This window comes from Ostrea edulis, chromosome 1, assembly GCF_947568905.1.
Source record: "Ostrea edulis chromosome 1, xbOstEdul1.1, whole genome shotgun sequence".
NCBI classification, from domain to species: Eukaryota; Metazoa; Mollusca; class Bivalvia; order Ostreida; family Ostreidae; genus Ostrea; species Ostrea edulis.
Window position 1 is genome coordinate 67,348,403 of NC_079164.1, and position 10,833 is coordinate 67,359,235.

Below are 10,833 nucleotides of genomic sequence, written 5' to 3' on the forward strand. Positions count from 1 at the left end.
CAAGTTTGTACAATGTATAGCTCTCTACACAGATCATACAATCAAGTTTGTACAATATAGAGATCTCTACACAGATCATGCAATCAAGTTTGTACAATGTATAGATCTCTACTCAGAAACCATACAATCAAGTTTGTACAATGTATAGATCTCTATACACATCATACAATCAAGTTTGTACAATGTATAGATCTCTACACAGATCATACAATCAAGTTTGTACAATATATAAATCTCTACACAGATCATACAATCAAGTTTGTACAATGTATAGATCTCTACACAGACCGTACAATCAAAGATTGTACAATGTATAGATCTCTACACAGATCATACAATCAAGTTTGTACAATGTATAGATCGTTACACAGACCGTACAATCAAGTTTGTACAATGTATAGATCTCTACACAGAAACCGTACAATCAAGTTTGTACAATGTATAGGTCTCCACACAGAGCATATAATCAAGTTTGTACAATGTATAGATCTCTACACAGATCGTACAATCAAGTTTGTACAATGTATAGATGTTTACACAGACCGTACAATCAAGTTTGTACAATGTATAGATCTCTACACAGAAACCATACAATCAAGTTTGTACAATGTATAGATTTTTACACAGACCGTACAATCAAGTTTGTACAATGTATAGATCTCTACACAGAAACCATAGAATCAAGTTTGTACAATGTATAGATCTCTACACAGACCGTACAATCAAGTTTGTACAATGTATAGATCTCTACACAGATCGTACAGTCAAGTTTGTACAATGTATAGATCTCTATACACATCATACAATCAAGTTTGTACAATGTATAGATCTCTACACAAATCATACAATCAAGTTTGTACAATGTATAGATCTCTACACAGACCGTACAATCAAGTTTGTACAATGTATAGATCTCTACACAGAAACCATACAATCAAGTTTGAAGAATCTACAAATCTTCAAATGAATGTCTTTGATCATCAATGTGTAATCAATTTATTTTTTGGGGAGGGGGTAATTTTGTTAATGTCGTGGATATGTTTCTCTAAATTGAAACATTACAATGCTGTCGAGATTTTGTAGATAGGTTTTGCAACAAGAGTTGTTAATCTGGCAACCATAGTCAAGAGAGTCATAATTTCTGTACGTCGTCGTAGTTTGAAATTCGTATGACCATCACAAATTCCATGACAACTGCAACCCACAAAATTCAATGAGTCCACGGTTATTGGTAGAACCATATATATAGGGATGTAATACATCTACACGTAATCCCACAGATACAGGGTGTGTAATAGATCTACACGTAATCCCACAGATACAGGGTGTGTAATAGATCTACAAGTAATTACACAGATACAGAGTGTGTAATAGATCTACACGTAGTCACACAGATACAGGGTGTGTAATAGATCTACACGTAATCCCACAGATACAGGGTGTGTAATAGATCTATACGTAATCCCACAGATACAGGGTGTGTAATAGATCTACAAGTAATTACACAGATACAGAGTGTGTAATAGATCTACACGTAGTCACACAGATACAGGGTGTGTAATAGATCTACACGTAATCCCACAGATACAGGGTGTGTAATAGATCTATACGTAATCCCACAGATACAGGGTGTGTAATAATCTACACGTAATCCCACAGATACAGGGTGTGTAATAGATCTACACGTAGTCACACAGATACAGGGTGTGTAATAGATCTACACGTAATCCCACAGATACAGGGTGTGTAATAGATCTACACGTAATCACACAGATACAGGGTGTGTAATAGATCTACACGTAATTACACAGATACAGGGTGTGTAATAGATCTACACGTAATCACACAGATACAGGGTGTGTAATAGATCTACACGTAGTCACACAGATACAGGGTGTGTAATAGATCTACACGTAATCCCACAGATACAGGGTGTGTAATAGATCTACATGTAATCACACAGATACAGGGTGTGTAATAATCTACACGTAATCACACAGATACAGGGTGTGTAATAATCTACACGTAATCACACAGATACAGGGTGTGTAATAATCTACACGTAATCACACAGATACAGGGTGTGTAATAGATCTACACGTAATCACACAGATACAGGGTGTGTAATAGATCTATACGTAATGACACAGATACAGGGTGTGTAATAGATCTATACGTAATCACACAGATATAGGGTGTGTAATAGATCTACACGTAATTACACAGATACAGGGTGTGCAATAGATCTACACGTAATTACACAGATACAGGGTGTGCAATACACGTATTTGTGTCTCTGTGTTATCATAACAGGTGAAAAAGTAAAGATATGAACGGTGACCAATCTCATAAATCCTAGAAAGCAGGGTCCCGTGTCAGTGTACCCATATTTAATATTTTCATATAATTGAAAAATATTTGAAGTGAATATGATATTTGGTTTTCCCAATATTCAGACGAAAATAAATTGGAAATTCTCAAGTTGATACGATTGGTTGTTATTTTTGGCCGTTCAGCGATAAATCGCGTCTCTGTAATTCTGACTAGATCTTGCAAAGATGGTTTCGTAAGCTCTAGAAGCCATTTATTCAATCATAGGATAAAACATTCTCGGTGAATACCGAGTTTTAGCTACATTCCAAGCACAATGCATATTGTATTTCACGGGTACCTATAAAGCATCGTATTGACCTCAAAAATGTCAATTGTCAATAATTTTGACGGTAGTAAATTTTGCGGTGCATCAACATCTACTTTATAGATATCAAAGAACCTGTATATTTAATTATTTTTGGTGATTTGGAACCTTTCGTCAGATTGGCCAAAATCAGCACTACGCCATACGGGTATCGTATTACATGGGCTGTGTACAAGGTTTGTGAAGGCTACGTCACACTTTGACTGCAGCCAATGTCAGTTGCGCGATAAGAAATGAACAGCAAGATGTAAATTCGAGATATTGACTGGTATTCACATGGGTCATTGACAGATATTCAGTGAGGTCCATTGTATTTTATGAAAAATGTTCATAAATTTAGTTGCACACAACAGCTGTTACGATTATTAATGGTATCCTTGTAGCTGATATAGAATTATAAAAAGATGTGCAAAATTATCCTTTATATTTATATCTCTTTAAATCGGAAATGATGGACGAAAACAGAATGCATTTATCATTCATGAATAACAAAGGACATCTGCTTTCGAGGACAAACAAAACAATTGTTTTTTATACGAAACTTTATATGATTTTTTTTTAAAAAAAATTCGATCTACCAAATGTCGCATTTTTATGTCGGGTGTTGTTTATTAATTTGTTTTACGTCCCTTTGAAATGAATATATAAAAACAAAATAAAGAGAAAAATTCCATGTTTTTCTCAAAAGAAATTTGCATTTCTCAAATGGCGCTTATAGCAGCGTGCTAACATTTTAAATATAAATTTCATATATAATCATGCAATCATTGAAATCAGACTGTAAAAATTACGTGTTTCTTATTGGGATCTTCAAAGAAAATTGACGTGCTAATCATCTGATAGCTTTTTAAAGTGATGACTTAACAACGATGCTGATTGGATGAAAAATTCGTGCGATTTCTTTTAACTAAATGCGCACATTGACGAAGTTTTCCGTCCAATTTTCCATATGATATCGCCATCAAGAAAAGAATTATAAGATTCGTTTCTTAATAGAAAACGAATTATCTGTATGACAAAACAAAAATAGGTGTTTTTTTAGTGATGTATCCCGGGTTGGGGATGCTTTAGAAATCGTAAAAATTACCGAGATTCGTTACAGGAGAATGTATGTTGTCATGAAATTTACAGAGATTTGTTACGGGAGAATCTATGTTGTCATGAAATTTACAGATTCGTTACGGGAGAATATCGAAATTTACAGAGATTCGTTACGGGAGAATGTCTGTTGTCGTATGTATCGACCGGTTACGATAGCCTAGTATTTTGTGAGCTCGTTTCGCAAACATGAGGTCCCAGGTACGAATCTCGATCCGGGCGACCGTATAAACCTAAGACGTTTAAAATAATAACGTAGATATTTACTGTTTCTTCTCCAAACGCCCGGCAATAGAAGGGAAAGTTACGGGTCTTTTGGGGAATGACTTAAAAAAACCCGGAGGTCCCATGTGTGCATTGACACTATAAATAACCGCCTGCTATAGTCCTTAAAGTCATGCATAGGTCAAAATTTGTGGTACTTCACCTACAACAGACTCTGTCTCTATTTTAGTGAAAAGCTGTCAGATTAGACGTAAAACAACACAAAAACATGTATTTGAGGTCTTTGATGTTTTTTTAAAAAAAAATATTGATAGCTATATTCTAATTACACGTATTTTAACTACAAAGGACTTGCTATATATATACATGTGCTTTATGGAGGTGATAGTGATCCCATGCACATGTATTTGAGATAGAAATGATTTGGGGTTGTTTTAATTTGTGTTTTTTTGTTGTTGTTGTTTTTTTTTTTTTTTTGGTATTGAACATGGATTTGAGCTACAAAGAATTTGTTATGTGTTTTGGTGTTGGCAGGGATCCTCATGACATGAATTTGAGCTACAAATTATATGTTGTTTGTTTACGGAGTTCATAGAGATCCTATGTAAATGCATTTGAGCTACAAACGATCTGTTACTTTTATTATTATTATTTTGGTGTTGATAGGTATCCCATTTTAGAGATAAACCCTACTGATTTCCAGTTCAAAGGGTAAAATATTATGAGTTTTTGAATGTATATGGCAATTTTTGTCTCGCCAACTTTCACCAAACTTTGTAGGCAAATTGAGTACCACTAGTACAATTATTGTTTTTCAGGTCAAAAATTCACTAATTTTTTTTAATTAGGGAAGGGAGGTTTATTTATCATTTGTTTATGGTGTTAATTTGAGATCTTTACTATTTGAGATTACGAGATATTTTGAAATCACTCAAGTTATATGCGCTTTTAGGCCCTTATATATAATAAGAGCCTAATTTGGCCCCTATAATTTATGAACTTTGAGGTGAAGTGTTTGAATATATCGTTCTCAAACTTCAATTCTTGTGTGACAAATCTATTAATATTTTCTACCAGTTTTGTCATTTGTAATGCGATATCAAAACTGAGGCATTATATACTTTGTTGTCTTTTTTTCCCCGCTGAAAACATGACCGGTTGTACTTAGATTGAGAAGCATCGGATGCATTAAAGAACGTGACCTTTTTTTGAATATACAATTTACTTATCTATGTAATGATAATATCTATACTTGTATATATTTTCTTCCTCTGTGTATTTCTGGCTGTTTTGCATTAGGATACACGTTGGTACTTACATGTAATACATTAAGTATCATCATGTTCAAATGTCTCATGTTATGAACATTGTTTGAGCTCATACTAATAGTGCATATTCTGCTTTTTTATTCTTTTTTTTATTATCCTTTTTATAAACATTGCACATTGAAATGTTAACAACCATGTATGTTGTATGCCCAAGAGGGCCCCAATTTGGAAAATAAATCATACCATATATCTATTTTTCCATCTATCTTTCTTTCTATCTATTTATCGTCCTTCCATTTTTATATATATCTATCTTTCCGAGACCATCTATCTCTCTATCTATCTATCTATCTATCTATGTTTTTTCAATGCGGGAAGGATGTGTACTTTTTAATCAAAAGCCGAAAAACTAAAGTAGACTTTGCTTTATAAGGGTGAAGGTCATTTTAGGGGCAAAAATTATACCCACGCATACATAATCCTTTGACCATAGTTGCCGTTTATTCCCGAACTACTGTGTCGTTTTCAACTAAAATAGTATGCCTGCACAAAGGGTAACTAAAGTTTGTTCAGATAAAGGGTCGTGCTCACTCTCAAGAGTACATGGCTTTGTGGTGTCAAAATCTTATTGGTGTGATTTTTTATATTGTCCCCCTTTATCTTCAATAAGCTTGTTTCCGCAGGGCTCCGGGTTTTTGATACCTTACAGGAAAAATCTGGTCATCAAAGTGACCAGGCAGGTCAGATACTTCGTCATCACTTATAAACTGTCTTGCACGAAGTTCAGACTTGTATTGAGTCTCAGGAAGAGATAAAAGTTTGATGATACAAGGTCTGGTGAACAGGATGAACACGAGAGGGTTTCAAATCTACAACCGGCAGCTGGAAACATACATTGCCAGGAAGCAGCTCGTGGTTTCCCCTCCACTTTCTCTTATTAGCCCCTCCAATTTCCGCAGTTTTGTAGCATTGTACTGTCCATTGATGTTATGGCCTCGCTGTGAGGTGTAAAACGTTTATTATACCCTTGCAAACCCAGGATACTGATACCATGGCCTTGCTTACTGATTCCACCTGCTTAAACATTTTCTGGATCGAAGTGGTTCACCCAAGTGGTAAACCTAAGTTCAAATCTAGGTCACAATCCTTCTGAAAAGTTTCTGAGTTTCGTTGATATCAAAATCAAGTTTGATCACCCTCTAATCTGACGTCAACATCTTGTAGAAAGCTCATTTTAAGGCTATCGGACAACTCTAGCCGAACTGACCCTTACCTGATCATTAGGGTATCATTAACAGTCGGCCATTCCTTACCACCCAATGGATAGCTACAATTTGAGTTTCAGATGTGACATTTTGAGGGCGACTACCGGTCCCCTCCATTTCCATTTCTTTACAGTACAGTATTCTGTGGTTTTTATATCCTCGCAAATTCCATAGGGAGCCGTTCCTATTTTGTGAAGATAGTTCATCACTATTCGATTCTCTGATTTCTCCATTTCGCGGAAATATCATTACCAACTGTTATCGAGAACACATATCTCCTTAACAAAACCAACCTTTTCCAGACAGATAGTAAATCTCGGTTCTGTCACTCTTCTGAAACTGAAATAAGGAAACATGTGGAGGACAGGAATGGCTTGATAATAAAAAAACAAAACCCGGAACTCGCATGAAAGCTTCCTTATATGATGAATATTCCAAATTATATAAGAAATTTCGTGAAACCCATTTTCTGAATACGGACGGGGGCTACAGTTGTCGATTTAATATAAACACATTCTTATATAAGGTATTTTCAAGTTTACGCCATATGACAAAATGGCAGTTCAGTTTGAAAAACTTCAGAGGATGTAAATATCCAAAGTTAGAAGAGGTTGCTGATTTATTTCATGAAGCCAACAGGGGATTGTAAAAGCATGCCCTTTTTGTTTGAACTGGTTTTAGAATTTTTTTTTTATCATTTGGTTTATACCAGCATTGACAGTCTACGAGCCACTTGACTGTGAATCCACATCCGTAACTGCTACAGATTTTATTCCACATTGTTCAAACAGTGATTAGACAAAACTGTGTTGGCCAGAATTGGAAGAAAAAAATATGCCATTTGTGGAAGTTGGTCCTTTTCCTCGTGACATGCTATTGAGAGTACCTTGCTTGTTGAATAAGAGCTGCAACACTCAATTAGACGATAAATCAATTTTTCCTACTAACAATACACACATTTGAGATGTACACCACCAAGGAAGGGTATTTGGTTTACTGTAGTTACAGGGATCATTTGAGTCAAAGATTACAGAAAAATGACTGTTTTGGTAACGGTTGCTATAGAGATCATTGGGTCTGGCTAGGATTTCTCGAAAAAATCTCAAACTTCAACTTACGTTTGAGATTTCTTTTATTTCATCAGTCAAAATTGGAGTAAAATATTGGATTTAAGTCCAAGTTTCAAAGGGTTGTTTTTTTTTCAATAAAACAAGACCTGAAATTACAGAAGGGTGTTTTGGTCTATGGTAGTTTTAGTTATCATTGGGATCTGAAATTACAGAAGGGTGGGTGTTTTTTGGTAATGATAGGGGATTCCATATGTATATGTACAGAGTATATACCATATCCTTATACTCAATGTTAACGAAACTTCTTTCATGATCACCTTAAGGTAACCACGTGATTTATCACGTACTTAGTCGATCGTGTTTCCTCGCGAGATAATTGTATTTCATTTTATTAATGAAAATCATATGATTGACAGACATTGTTGTGATTTGTTGCTTGTTGGTTAACGTCCCAACAAGAACATTCACTTATACGGAGAGTTCGTCATATTTAGGTGAAGTGCCACAAATTTTGTCCTGTGTTATGAACTCCTGTCATTGCAGTTAGGGTTCTTCATCGCATCAACGCCTACATGTACCAAGACATGCGGACTTGGGTTATAGGATTTCATCCAAAAGACCCGCAATTTTTACTTCTAAGAACAACGAACCCACAATCTCCTGAAGGGAAGCTCTACCACGGAATTGTCATGGCGGTCACACTGTTACGATATTACAAATCCAGATGTCCAGAACACGATTCAGATATTTTTTAAATATATCTATTCTCAACAGATTGGGTGTGCTATACATTGGAATATCTTTTTTCGTGGGGTACGGTTTCAGAAGTTGGCAGATTATTCTTTGATCTGTTTCCTTAACCACACTGTCAATTCGTATTTCATGTTACCATTCTTTGAACCAGGCATTCAATTTTTCTGATCGAGACATGATTGAGATTGGCAATTGGAGGATCATCTATAGTCGCGAAAATTAAACCACCACCAATAGTAACAATGACCTCCTATATATATATATATATATATATATATATATATACGGTAACTAGATTTCAAATTTCCAAAGAAGCATGCTCCCAGGGAGAAGAACAAACCGTACCACTCCTGTTTCCTGTACTCCTGTGGAAATGTTAAACGGGGTTGTTAGTGGCGATATCATCATGTCATCTGGTGAATGTAGTCACAGAGAGGAGGAAATAATAAAAAGGAAAGTTGATACAACTGAAGAGCCAGGAAATGGAAATTATTTAGTTATTTCTGAGGGTGCATTAACAGTCATATAGACCGGACCGATCTTGCAATGGTAGTGTTCTTGAGGCATATTGGAATAATCAAGAAACAATCACCAACCAAAATGTCCTGATAATCATTTGTTTTATTTTACATAATTTGTACCCAGATAACATCAAATATTTTGCATAATTGCAACAAAATTCACATTCCCTGCCAGTTTTTATTTCATTTTACGGGCCAGATAACATCACATATATGGCATTATTGGTTTCTAAACTCTCTAGAATCTTAGAAAACTCACCAAAAATGTCAAACGGAGTTTTTACGGCGTCATCACTAAGAATGAATGTTTTCCGTATTTGTCCCTGTAATTAGACTTTTGGAAAAATGGTTTTGATTATTCACCCACTTAAACTCTGAGGATAGTAGGTGTAGGACGACGATCAGATTGCAATAGATCGTATCTGGCAAATAAAAGGCTTCCAATACGAGTATGAAAAGCGCTGTACTCGTGTTATTAATTGAATTCGGTAATATTACAATTCAACAATGGCAAATCGGGAAAAAGTCCCCGGGCACCGATCATATGATCGGATGCAGAATCTGGAATAATTTGTTATCGGAAAAAATCTGTCGGATGCTGTATTTATTTTACATACTCATTCGTTCATATTTCTATCTCGCCATCTAGTTTCCATGACTACCGAACGAAACAATACTCTTTTGGGACAGATAACAAAAGATTTTCTCGATACGCGGCGCCTGATTGATCACGTGATAAGATAGTCCCAATGATAAGCTCTCTCAGTCGGCGAAATCGATGTTGATAAGACGCTTGCACATAAATGAAAAAGATGGTCGAGATAGTATGCCGAAGCGAATTTCCATATAGTCCAATCAATACGAACTTTAGATGGAGGATGCGATATCGAGGCTGATATCCGCTTTGGAAAAAATGGAATATTGGAAAGCACCTACAAACCACCAGAAGATAACGAACTCAGCATAGTGATTTGGACCGTTTGTGGAACATCAAACGTTCACCTCGTTTCTCTGTCAAACTAACGCTTGTAATTAGTGTTCCACATGTAGTTATTTACAGACTGCAAGTACAACTTCTAATTAATCATCCATTGTTAATATTGAACGTAAATATATTTCTTGTAAAAAAAAAAAAATCAAACGAAAAGTTTGTTTTTACCTCTGCGGGCTGGGCGGTGAGTAGGATTGAGTGAGGATTTTCTACATGGAATAGAGAGTCAAAGAGATGTTTAACATAACCCATGGGATGACACTGCAATAGGCAAAGGCATATCAAATGATTCAGTACACACAACATCATTCACTCATCGGACGAGGATGGGAGGACGACATCTATATCAAAGACTTGTCATCAGTCTGTTTCTGTTGTAGTCTAGTCGTGCTAATTATACAGCCACAAATTAGAACAGAAAAGGTTTCTCATTGTCAGGAACCAGCTGCAGCTGACTTTTCAAAGACCGCGTTTCAAACTAAGTTCGGATTGGGTGTGTTAGGTTCATACGTAATAACACAGAGTTGTCGCTTTGAATTTAGAGCTTGTTTCAGGAGGTTCGATCCTATCTTACGATTCGAAGATTATCAGTTACATTTCTAGTATTTTTGTTTCTCTTTGATGTTTGAAAATCGTTAGAAATATGTTTTTGTTATATTTTTGTGAAATTCTTCGCCCTCTGGGGGTCCTTGATAGTAGCGATTATACGTCGAACATTTACCTTGCCAGGGCGAGCTTTGGTGGGGATAATGTAACGCTATCACCAACCTGTACTTGTTTTTCAATTACTAATATCTTCTCCTAGATAAAGGGGATGCTTCGTAGATATTTTTATCATTTTTCATCAATTCTGAGAGATATCGTTTTAATCTCCTTTTTCCTTGAAAAATTTTTGGACTGAATTTATCATTTCATATCTGAATCAAAAAATGATTTTCAAGGTA